The 13,121-nt window shown below is 39.2% G+C and overlaps 1 protein-coding gene across 1 annotated transcript in view; it reads left to right on the top strand.

The window, feature by feature from the left end:
* The first annotated feature begins 3,221 nt into the window (after positions 1–3,221).
* Positions 3,222–13,121, top strand: part of LOC124156118 (putative transcription factor SOX-15) — a 255,632-nt gene continuing 245,732 nt past the window's right edge. The window contains exon 1 of the mRNA XM_046530451.1: positions 3,222–3,682. The gene's annotated coding sequence lies outside the window, so the exon portion shown is untranslated. The remainder of the gene's footprint in view (positions 3,683–13,121) is intronic.

The following is a 13,121-nucleotide window of genomic DNA, read 5'->3' as shown; positions in this document are numbered from 1 at the left end:
ACCTGGTACAAACTCGGACATTTTCACGCAACAATAAGGAAATAACACTAAAACAACCCTGCCGTTGTTGTCGAGCCGTTTGTTGTCTAAATGTCTAAGCTTGATTCATTACTTTTCCGGTATGCCAAAATCGACCAGCTAAAGCCGTCTGTTAACAAACAGCGGGAATTTAGTTGCGTACCTAATATAATAGAAACTGTTAAAATTTCTTGTTGTCACACTAATAAATAATGTAAGGTCAAAGTATTTACGTAATTAATCTAAAATTGAACTTGTTCATTTGCTCCGTGATTTTTAGGAAGCTGGGTACCCTTTTTGTAGATTCGCAGTCGTTTATTCAGAATGAAAATTGGTGAAATGATTTTAGATTTCTGTTCTAGTCCCCAGGCATTCTCTTTCAGCCGCCACTAAGTATAGCCATTACAATATACGCGCGTTGTGGGAATACCATTCCTACATACAGTCTTTATTAAAATTTAAAAAAATAATTTTGTTCATTCTTTGTCTCTAGTACCATACTTACCCACTCGCTTTAAGTAAATTTTCTCAATGAATATCAAATCGTTATCGATACAGATTTTAATGCTAAAAACTATGCCCATACTTGATCATTAATATTTACCGTCCTGAAGGTGCAACTGATTTTTTTCTCAACAAAGTTAGGTAAAGTTAATTGTTTGAATAAAATCACAAAATTGGTAGCAAAGGGATACGAGTGAGACTCTGTTCTGTGCAGACATCGAGTGCAAAATCAAATGCACTACTAAACATCTGATTGATCTCGCTTGTTTTCTATACTTAGTTAATTTCTGTGCCTAACGAGGCGTGGAAAAAAGATATGACTTGTACCCCTTGGCTTCTCACCCACTCATTTGTTGTGAAGTGAGCTAAAAACCAACTATTATCTTCTGCCGGGGTTTCTATTATTTAAAAACCCTCATCACTACAGGAATGGATAAATCGTGCATAATTATTTCTATCCACACATTTATGGCAAAATAACCTAGTTGCCTTCAGAAAAACTGTAAACCATTTAGCTGATAAATGTCTACTCTATATCTTTAATGGCGGAATATATCTTTTTCAAAAATTAGAATTCTAATACTAAGGTCGATACGGTACAATCCAGGAATACGTCTTTAAAAAGGTATGTGCTATCAAAACGTCAGCCTTTTCTGAGTTAACACTACAGTTATATGATGTTATTCCACGTGACAGATTTACAGCTGTAACTCGAAACGGGTAATGGGGGAAGACGAGAGGAAATACTGCCGCGACGTGAGTGACGGGAAGAACGGAGACATGACGAGGTTAGCAAATACGAAAATAGACTGGGGAAGCTGGATAGCCAATCCCACAGGGATCGTTAACTCATGACCAAGATGGGATTTTTCAGCCGGAAAAGTTCACAATTTCGAAGGAGAAAGGGAGGAAAAAAGTCTATCTCGTGGTGCTCCTACATTTTCCCCCCTTTCTTCATCGGTCTCTTTCGGGAATAATACGGCCAAAAAGTCCCCATCCGAAATTTCTCTCGTACGTGTAAAACCTTGTGCTTCATCTTCCTCTTGGTTTCGCCTTTTAACCCGCCGCACCGCAATCCTTATAGCCTCCCCCTCCTCCTCCTTTCCCCCACCCACCTTCACTTTCACCCCTACGCCAGGTGGGTGGAGAGGACGGGGGGGGAGGGAGTGTGTGGAGTAGGGGAAGGCACGGTATAGGAACGAGGTAGTGGGAGGGGTGGGCGCGGATGTTGCGCCGTCGGTGGAGGGGAAGAGAAACTATGAGGGAGGAGGGGGCGCGAGTAGCAGAAGGAGAGGGGGGGGGGAGAGCGCCGTGCGGCGAGAAGCGGAACGGAGAACAAAGGAAGGGGGCGACGCTAGCGCCGCTCACGGGTGCGGAGGACTTGGGCCCTATACCCGTTGCAGTCGGTCTCAGGAACCCGGCAGGTGAAGTCACGGCACGGAACTTTTGCGAGGATTGTGAACTGTTTTGTTTCTACCATCCTCCCTGCTCGAGGGAGTGAGGACTGCACGTGTGTTTTTTTACTCTGTGAACTCTTCGCACGCGTACTGATCGGAAAGACTCATACTCGTCTTCGTGTGATGTGTATTAATTTCCATCCCACCGTGGTGAAACCCTTGCCGGAAGACCGTGATGTTGGTTTGCGATATCCGCGACGCGCGAAGGACGACACATCTCGCTACCCGCTAAGGCTTAAGGAACGAACCATTCCCCGTGACTCGTGAGTGCATCCAGCGGTGTTTCTCATCAGTGGCTCTCGTGTAGGAGTGTTTGTTCCGCGCCGGCCAGCACTGCCGTAAGGAGAGGACACGCCCCTGCGGTGTTTGGGATATCGTCAAGGAGAGGAAAGCACTACTCCTTTCGCTAATTTTTTTACCATCTCGAAGCTTTCGAGTCTCGATTTTCTACATGTGTGAACCCTGTGTTCCAGATTGGAGGAACCTGTTGTCTAAGCAGAGCTCTGTTGGGTTTTATTAGTTTTGTTCTCTCAATTTTTTCTCGCGGGTCGCGGTCACCAAGTGACACGATTTTTGCGCGATCCCGTCGAGGATTTTTTCCTTGTTTGGCTCCGAGCACGTCGTTGTGTCCGATTGTGTCAGAGTATATATCGGAGAGGAAAACTGGGATAGCCGTGAAGAGGGAAAGGAACTTTTTTTTCCTCTAATTCCTCCTATTTTGAGGCGCAGTTCAGAATAAAATTCCCTCATTTTTACCGGGAAGTCACGAGGGAAAGAGAAAAAGACCTGTTGGTTGTCTTTTAGTGAGGGGAAGGTGACCGGCCACCTGTGGCTTCAACGAACGCCGACATACGGCAGCGCGGACGCGCGTCGGACAATAGGAGGGGCCCGCAGGTTGTGGGTGCTCTCCGCGGGACGGACCTATCTACCCGGCCGCCAGCAAAATCAAAACAATACCCGTTTTCGCACTACGTGAGTTGTGCGACGTTTTGGCCAGTTTGGACCCCCTCCTTCTCCACTCCTCCAACTAAAGCCGAAGACCTTCATCTGACCTCCCGCTAGAAGTCCTCCGTGGTACAACAACCATAGAACGGGATCGCGGGAGGGAATCTAGCCGTGTCAGCGAGGACTTCTTGATATCCTCAGCACGCGACGGAGATCGACGAAAAAGATTACCACCCACCCACGCCCCCTCCCCCACACCACTCCCGCTCGCCTCCCCCCACCCTTCCCCACCCCTCCCCCACCCTGGCACAGCTCACGCCTCCTCCCCACTAACGAACGCGCACCGACTGTGTTCTGTTCAGCCCAGCGCGGGAGTGAACTGCCTCAGCCGAGTACGGACCTCTCCACCGGGAACAGTGCATCGTCGGCTCCGCGGGATATTTCTCGACCGTGTGACCGCTCGCGGGTAGGTGACTGGGCAGTGACGTGAAGGTGTCGTGACAATTTTTTGTGGACAGGATGAGTCCTAATCGACGTTCCGAATACTTCACCGCCGCGATGACAGCCGCACCTCGGCAAGTTTGAGACTGTCCTCGAAGAACCAACATCTCATTAGCGCTGGATAATTCCTGGCAATCCTGTTCGGTGGCAATCCTGTCCGGCTTGGGATTGTCGTACAGCCCGGGAGAGGGTTGGCCGGGAGGTTACGGCGCTTACTGCGACGCCCAAGTGGATTGGAAGACGCTGAATAATCTAAGGTTAGTCGTAAGTGTACTGCAAATGTTTGTGGAGCGAGAACATTCCTCAATCCTTTTGGACCACAGGCGACCCGAATTCATAGTGCTTCCTGCCACCGTAATCAAGGAAAGTGTTGGATTTTTCCGTAAAATGATCTTTGATCAAGAATTCATGATTCTCAAAAGTTTTTCACCGCAGTCGTTTTTAAACATTGAAAAGGTTGACGTATTTCCTTATTGCACTGCATTTTTATCCTCGGCAGAAAAAAATTAAAATAGAGAGGAAATACTTTGCCGGAAGGGCATGTTCGCGGATTCGCATTTTTTTCACGAACAATTAACTCTTTTTAACCCAGAGCTTCTTCTGGGAGAAGTTAAATTTCACGACTTTTCATTTTTAAAAGATGTGAAGAATTTTTGCTCAATCGTAATTATTTTGGCTGCTACATATTTCGCCATTTAACTTTACAGCACAAAAACACATACTTAGTTAAAATCTTTCCTGTATAGAGCTGAAAATGTATGCATTTTTGATTCAGAAGCAACATTGGATTATCATGGGTTAAGCTGGGTTGTAATATAATTACTCCGAACGCAATCCTGAATTTTTGGTATTATGTTCACTCATATTCACGGTTGGTGTCCTAGAAACTCGTGCCACCCGCCTATCGAGGCGAGAATTCGTGCGGCAGCTCGTTGATAAATTCATGTCAGCAATGTACCACCGTGAATCCTTCCAAAATTGACTCGAGAAAACGATCTTAAAAATCAAAGTAATCTGCGTATTGACTCCAAAAGCCTTTAGTTCATGTTTCCCGATCTAGATAGATTTTAATGTTACGGTGAATTTTATCAAACGTTTCGTCGTTCGGTAAGGATGGAGCTCATCCCACGATAAACTAATGATGTGCAATGTTCACATACCTGGGATAGGGGGTCCGCTCGCATGCAGCCCGCTTCCCGAGACCTTCAAAGTTTGACCGCAACCATTCAGGCCTACGGTAAATAGCGCCGCAATTCATATAGTTGTTGAGATGCTTCACTTTTATTCTAAATCTGAACTCTTCCAGTTCTATCGCAGGTCTTTTTTGACGATCTTCACTACCTATATTTCACCGCATCGACGTGCTCCAACGCTATCATCTTCTTGTTCCATAGCTGGTTCAAGTTCGTCATTTTGAGTCCGCGCGAGGCATGAGCATTTTCCCGTTTCTATTATAAGCTACGATCGCCGTGTTCGCCACACCCGAAAAATGTTCGCTGTTGCGACAAATCGTTTCGCACGGGCGACCCGCTGGCGACATCGATTGTCTTTTATTTTTTTCTTCTGATTGGAAGTTTCTGTTTTCCTTTGGCACCCTCTGCTTTCACATCCCAGGCTCTTGGTTGCGAGCTCTAAGCCTTTATAAATTATGATTTCAATCGATATTCTTTGCAAGCGATGCCAAGTTTTCGCTGCTAGACATCATCTATTAGTAACCGATTTTACTGTAGTGGATCAATTTGTCATCATATGAATGAGTAAGGGCGGCTTTACTCTCTATTTAGATAAATGACGGTGTAATTAAGGTAAAGTATTTCTATTCTGATTTAACATTGATATTTTGATGTATGTGTGTCATGCTAGGATTAATTTTTATATTCTTACTCAATTTATACCATTTATTGTACCTTTTAATGAAATGCCGATATTTTCGGTGTATCAGTACTCCATTATAAAAATCCAGGGTGGATTTCAGTACAGCCACGTATCTTTTATGGTCTGTCTATCGTTTCTAGATTCCCAGCAATTTAACAACAAACCGGTACCATTGAGGCAGAAAACTTAAGCGCAAAGAAAACTGTAAATTTACAGCTAAATATTAAAAGGTAGTTGCGAAAATTAATGTTGTGGGATGTTTCGCATGTTCTAATTTTGTTGTTCAGTTTGTAAGTCTTGCAGCGTTGTAGACGTGGTCGAGTATTTGATATTTAAGTTAGGTATGTTAGTTAATTTGGTATGTAAGTTTTAGGGTAGATAAAACGGCTGGAAATAAATGGGTAAACATTTCAAGGGGTAATACCTGATATCCGTCTTTATACTGCCTCGGTAACACTCTACGAGTGACATTTTTAGTACCACTTACTTTCCAGTTAGCAACTTATAAATTTCATAGATGATTTCATATAGATGTGTCCTCAGTTTCAGCCGAAAATAACGTATTTCAGCCAATTTACAGAGTCAATTTAATTGAGAATGTTCCGAATTCTCAAATTGTATCATGATAAAATTTGTGTAGTGATTGATTCCCTTCCAAAAACTGTTAAAAATACTAATAAACGCTTTTTAAATATTGCTTCAGTTATCCAACAGTTATTATAACCTATGCGATATACCACAGACTCCAAAAAATTGTGTAGGAAAACGAATTGTCTAATGTTTTAAGCTTCATCAGAATGGCATTGATGTTCTCATTTAAAACTAGTGCTCAATAGATTTGAAGTACGTGTTTTATTATTTCTCTCACTTAGTACGCAATGTTGGCTGAGTTATTGTGCATAAATGGTGAGCAACACTGCTCCATAACAAGAAGGGATTATCAGCATTGTTACTAATGAAACTTAGCGTTTAAGTCGTCGATTAACTCGATATATTATGGCACATTGGCTCGCGTCCATCAAGAATAACGAAATAAACATAAATCATTTGCTAAAAATCATATGCTTCAATGAGACGTTCGCTGATTATGATCAGATTAAAAGTAATTACCTCGAATGCTTGTATCTGTTGATCTTGGCGTATTTAATTTTCTTTGTAATTTAACTAAAGGAAGAATAATTATTCTACTTTTTAAATATATTTTTTGAAGTCTTATAAAAATTTATCTGTCATGAGCTGTGAACTTTGCGCTAAATAAAATATCTGATTTGACTATTTACCTTAGTTTTGTGGAAATTATTTTTATCATTGGCATAACACAGTTAAGCTTGTGCTATCCGCTTGCAAGAAAGTAATTAAAAGTTTTGTGTTTGTCATCGACGGAGACCATGTAATGCAAAATACTTGGTATTACGCAAAGTACTTTTTGGTGATAAGTTCTCTTATAAAAATAAGCTTACAGTTAGATTAGATTGATATGTAATTCTGAAGTTTTATGTGGCGGCAAGTCTTCACGTAATTTTACATTTGCTTCTTAGGAAATGCGTTTAAGAATATGAATTCGAAGGTGTATTGAGTAAAAGGGTGGGTCGACCGAATTTAATACTAAATTATTATTTCCTTTGCTATTATGAAAGACTTCTAATCGGGTGGTGAAAATTTCCATTCTTTCGGAAACTTAAAAGCTATGAAGGTTGTCTGCATGTCAGTACTTTTGTTATTCTTTCTCTTTTTATTCACCATGATACCTTTTTTATTCTCCATGATAGGGATTGGTAGAACTGCGAATTTAAAACAATACTCTTGATAACGCTTGGACCTTTAACCTTATGGTCGCTTATAGAAGAACCACCAGTCTCCTTACAGAGGATTGAGTCTTTTCCTGTGATAGCGGTCATTGTCATTGTCGTTGTGATATTACTTCATTCTGCTTATTCCATGGTGATGTTTTCTAATGATTTACAGTGAGTTTTAAGTATCGCTCAATTATTTTTCGTTGTTAAGAGTAGAACAACGCAGAAGTAAATAGATCAGCTAATGAGAGAACTCTGAGGAGGTCTGAGTCTAAAAAATCTTAGTATTATTGACGAAAAATGGTGAATTATTATTATTGTGTTAATTTTTAGTTTTCCGTGGCGTTCTTGATGGGCGTCTTCTGTTCGAAGTGAAGACGCCTGGTGGAATACAGACGAAACTATTGTCACCCTAAGATTAACAGCGCGGCAAGAACCCTAAAGATGGAGAGATCGCCTTATTATTGCTGTATTGATATTTTAATGTATTCAAATGGTTCACGTACATTAGTCGCCATGTCATGCAGCCCTGAATACCTTTTCTCCCAAATTTTGGCGTTTTGAAGGAATAAGAAGGAAATGTACTCTGAGATAACTGAAATGAGATAAAATATTTTACGAGGAAAAAAACGTATTACGGGGGATATTAGATGATTTAAATACCTCAACGTCTTGAGTTATTGTCGAAAATTGGCCAAACGTCTCGAGCGGGCAGGCTGAAAAATTGTACCTTAAAATTCTGGGAGCTGTTTAAGCAAATAATAATTGGGTGCACTGATTAAATTTAAATTGCACTTTAAGTATCGCTTTAATTCATCGCACCATTATCGAGTTAGTGAGCAGAACTTGCAGTATTTGGATGTGAGATATCTTCCTTCGTCATAAATGCATGCTCCAGAAACATGCAAAGTGAGTATTTAGTGAATTTATCTGATTTCAAGGGGCTCAAAAGCGTGAAGCCACGCTCAAAACCGAAAACTTTGTTTCTACAGAGACGCTTTATGCATCACGCAACGTATAATTAGTGCAGCTATGAAACAGTTGGCTGGAATAAGAATGTCTAATTTCGTTATGGAACATTTATCATGGACCGAACTAATTACTATGACGAGTTTTTGAGGTCCTTCTTTCGCTGCCCACTTGTTACGTTAACGCTTTGTCGATTATCTCCTGTGATACGATGGCTTTTTGTATTGGAATTATTTTTTCCCTATTTTTATACCTTTTCATGAAAACAGCGCAGGCAAGAGGTGTCACGTTGGATATAGTGATCACCCTTCGGAGTTCCTGGATGTGAGAGTCGTTTCTTTGGCAAATATCTTTGTACTGTCATGGAGGAACAAGTTTAATCTTTGCCTAAAGTATGTTTTTATGGACTCGTAATGTAGCTTGGGAGACCCATTAATTTCAGATTTTAAAGCTGTACCGCCCTTTTAGTCTTGGTTAATGTACTTACTGTTGACCTCTTATTTCTTTGACATAAACGCTATCTTGATCATTTCTCATCAAATTTAGGCATCCTGTTTTGTAAAGGGGGGCAATGTTTCTATATTATTTGAGTTTTAGTCTTATTCGTCAGTATGAGTTTATACATGCGTAATTTATCCCTTTTTACTAGTTATTTTTAGGTGCTTAAATCAAATTTCAAATAATTTCTCTAGGGCAAAGACATTTGCCCGTACCCTACTGTGGCTCCACTTGCTAATACTGCGAAAAAATTATGTACGCACCCTTAAGTATCCTCTCCATCGTAGCATCAGATGATGCAGTTTAGCCGCTCTTTGTTAGGATAAAATCATATTATATTCATTAAAATTTTTATTGAATTCGTGAAATTTCGATAATTATGTATTGTTTCGATTAAATCTATTTATGTCAGTTTACCTGGCAAATATCAGTGGTTTTCTCTTGTAGGTAATCATTAACAAATGCTTGCAAGTGAATGTGCTCAGATTGGTTTTCTTTCTAATCTGCAGTCACATTTATTTGCCATTTTCATGCAATTCGTGGTCAAGAATCTAAGAAAGGATTTTGACAACGCATCCATTTTTGGTTTCTTACAAGTATGGCTGGAACTACATTTTGTGTGAATGGGAAGCCAGAAATTACTTTCAGAATATTGCGAAATAATTTCGAGGGTAAAATTATCAAAGGCTGGAATTTGGGATGTTATTACAATAATATCTCAAAGGAATACATTAATGAATTCTTTAAAACAAATTATTAACAATGAGTATTTTGCCTTGAAAAAATATGTACCTATTTACTTCAAGTGTGGAAAATAAATGCCAGCCGTTCTTGATTTTTATTATAAACTTCTAATGATTAATTTCTTTGAGAGACCGTTTCATATTTTCCCACAATTCATAAAATTGAACCTACTATAATTATAACGGGTCACTCAGCAAGCAATGTTCGAGAATTACTGACTTAACGCATCATTGATTCAATAGCCGAGTACATGGTGCGGTGTTATTTTTTTTCGTTAATTTTATTCATTTTACAATGAAAAATACTTAGATAAGCCTTTGATGTTGCTGGGCGTCAAAAATCATTGGTATAAAACTTGAAAAATTTGTACCACTACTGCTGCCGAAACAACTGTTTTTCAGCATTATTCAATGGTAGTTTAAAATGTTGCTTTTGTTAAACTTGATAAATCAATGCATATCTTCATTTTGATCTAAATGCATTTTTGATACTATTCCTCCCATTCTCAGTTCGGTGCTTCAAAAAAGGAAGTTAACATCGTATATATCGATATAATTGTGAAGTTTTTTTATCGTAAAAGTGGAAAGTTTCAACTCTGGAGGTAATTATTTCCCATTCAGCCCTCCAAAATTCTCTGTAGCACTATCCGATATTCTAAATATCTCAAACGAGTCTTCTTCTGTAATAATTTTGCTTTGCTCTGCTTCAATACCAAAGTGTTTATATTATTTTTCTTTATTATATTCATTAAATTGTTATGATTGCAGATCTCCTGTTGTGTGCTTGTTTTGAGAGTGCATTACAAGCAGCGTTAATGCCCGACTATTTGCGTGCTCTGTGATCATTGTTTTAGGTTGAGAAGGCTTATTTTTATCGTTCATCTTTAATTAAATAATAGCGGCTCAAACCTCGCAGTTCCATTGTCCCTGTCTCATGTGCCATAGTTTCATATGTCTGATCAAGTACTACCTCTTTGACAATTATGCATTAAAGCTATGTCATGAAATCCTCCTTTACTTGATATTTTTATGGTACTTAAATATACCTCCCACAGAACTGGTGTTGAAAAGTGTTCACACACGCTATGGTAGACATGGTTAATTATCGATTAAATCGTAAATATTCCCTTAGTTACCTTTAAAGCTTTTTTGATACCGAAACACTTGAAAATGTTGAGTTCTATTGCATATATACTAAGTTGTAAGGCAAAGCTATAAAATTTCAGTCAGTATAAAACAACGACCTTCCTCACTCGTGTTGAAACTTACAATAATTACGACATTCCACGCAGGAGAGTATCCTATTTTTTGCATAGAATCACCCTAACACGAATGCATTCTTGGAAATGCGTGTTTTTTATTCGTTGCTGTAAATTTGGAGTACTTGCGTTTAATAATACTTCTGCGTTCTGGTTCATCTTTTGACCCATCCGTCACAATGCTGACTCTTTCATCATTGTAATGGTGATAGAAGCGTTGCTATACTCAGCCCTCCAGCCAACGTGCTGAGTTTTTTTTAATCCCTCTTGGGGCCCAAAAAATAAATCACCTAAGATAATCGAAGCATTGCCCGTGTTGTTATGGACCTCGCGTCCAAGTTCGTCGCGTGGTGACATATCTTCACTCTCGAGATAACCAATATTTCGGCCGCAAAGATCATTGCTTAATTTTCGCCCTCGCAAAACATCGAATTGCGCACTTGAGCCGAGCGAGTCGGATTAGCTGTAAGCGAACCTCTGGCCATTCAATCTGGCCTAATCCAATCCCGCCGGGGGGTTAAGAATGGCAAACATGCGGTCGGAATATGCGATTCATCAGCGCCACAACCGGGACGCCAATTTCACATGCCCGTTCAGCGCCATTTTGCCCAATCGTTGGAATTCTCTTCATTCCATCAACCTAGCGGAGGTTGCTTTCCCTTCTCTATAGTTTACACCTTGTAGTGGAGATTCCCCGTGATTTGAATGACCAAAGTGCAGCTTTAAAAATGATGATTAATCGAATCATATATTTTATGCAAGCATGTATCCCTTACGTATGGCTTTGGAATCGTTTTTTAACTCTGCCAGTGATGATTCGCAGAATTCTTCATGCAAACTTAACTAGTAGAATAACTTTAAAAATATTAATGATGTCAGGAACCACATAAATCAAAATTGCGAACTTACCATACTTTCTCTCATTGCTCTTGATAGTGTGTTCATAGTGGTAGTCCTGTTAATGCTGGCTAAGAAATTATTCGTATTCTATTAGAACTATTGCTATGAAATTGGTACACACCACTTACCGGGAGTAAATTATTAGATTTTAAAGTGCTTCCCGCATTTCAGGCTATCACTTTTATTAAAGCTTGGTGCAATAAAAGTTAATTGCGACATGGGAATTTAACTTGTGATTTTTAATGTCTATCTAACTGAATTCTCTCGCCGTTATTCACCGCCTTTATTTAAGTTTTAGCAGAATAATAAATTACTCAAGCAGGTATTCGGTGTTGTATTTATTACAATCACTGAATATTTTAGCTTCTGTATTTAATATACTTATGGTATTATTTCCTTCATGACATAATTTTTTTCAGCTGTAACATGCGAAAGTGAGAAAAGTGTTTCCGGCTTTCCTTTCTTTTTGAAACCCATAGAAGAGCGCTAGTAAATATTTACATAATTCCTTGTGTAATTACACACTACGCTAGTCATGTAATGGAGGATTGCTGTTCTTCAGTGTTTTCCTATCTAAGTCAGATATGCAATCCATTCATTGTAAAAATGGAAACATTCCGAGGAGTAAAATTAATCGTCTGATCATATTATATGAGTGAGAAATATCATTCAAAAAATCACTTAAGCATAGTTTCAATGCTTTACGGCTGGTTGCGTTAATGATTAGTGCTGCGTAAAATAAATTTGAAATGAAACAATATGTAATGCGAGCATCTGAAATATTTTGCGTCAGTCAAATCAATACATATTCCCTTCTGATTGTACTTCATCAGCTGAAGATAAAATGTGAGAATATGTGCTTTCCATCTTTTAATTTCATTCGAAAAAAAAAGAATTTTTACTGCTTCTGATAGCGGGTCGAAGTATATTTTTATTTATGATCACAGCTAGCATACAAGTGTCGTTGTGACAACTACCGAAGCGAAGTTGTCACAACATGAGAACAATGATGAAAATAAATCGAAGGCACATCACTACTCAACGAGTTGTTAGTGAATTAGTATTGTTATGAAGTGAAATCTCTTTCACTCTGTCTAAATGATTCAATCCTATGGTTGGTCTGGTTCATATGGGTGGATGTCAGTTTAGGTGGGAGAGCTTTTTACTGATATTCAAAGGGCCCATTGTTAAAATTGAGGATTAAATCTTCGGAAAGGCCTCCAAACAAAAATTCAAGCAGTGCAGGGAGGCTCATGGCAAGGCACTGATCCCCTTACATGGCGAGTGATATTTAACGCCTATAAACTATCGTCAGAACTAATCTCACCTCTACGAATCAACCTTTAAAATTCACGTGAATTCAGGGGTTTCGGCAACTCATTGTCATTTTCTTGGCCCTGTAAAATGAAATGCAGCCAATGAGTATGATCTGCCGAAACTGGTATCGATTAACATTAAAATAGGTGTGGAGTTTACAACTGTGCGTTATTATTATGATTGATAGCTCCCTCAAAGTATCGCCGGAGACTATTTCTTATGAAAAAATATTTTATTTTAAAAATATGCACAAAATATTTGAGTCTTTTATTGAAATAAATACTTGCAATTTTCCACAATCCTGTAAAATTAATTTATTAAAAGTTAAAAAGTATTTTTTTT

Source organism: Ischnura elegans, chromosome 3 (genome assembly GCF_921293095.1).
Source record: "Ischnura elegans chromosome 3, ioIscEleg1.1, whole genome shotgun sequence".
NCBI classification, from domain to species: domain Eukaryota; kingdom Metazoa; phylum Arthropoda; class Insecta; order Odonata; family Coenagrionidae; genus Ischnura; species Ischnura elegans.
This window is presented reverse-complemented; position numbering and strand designations above follow the sequence as displayed.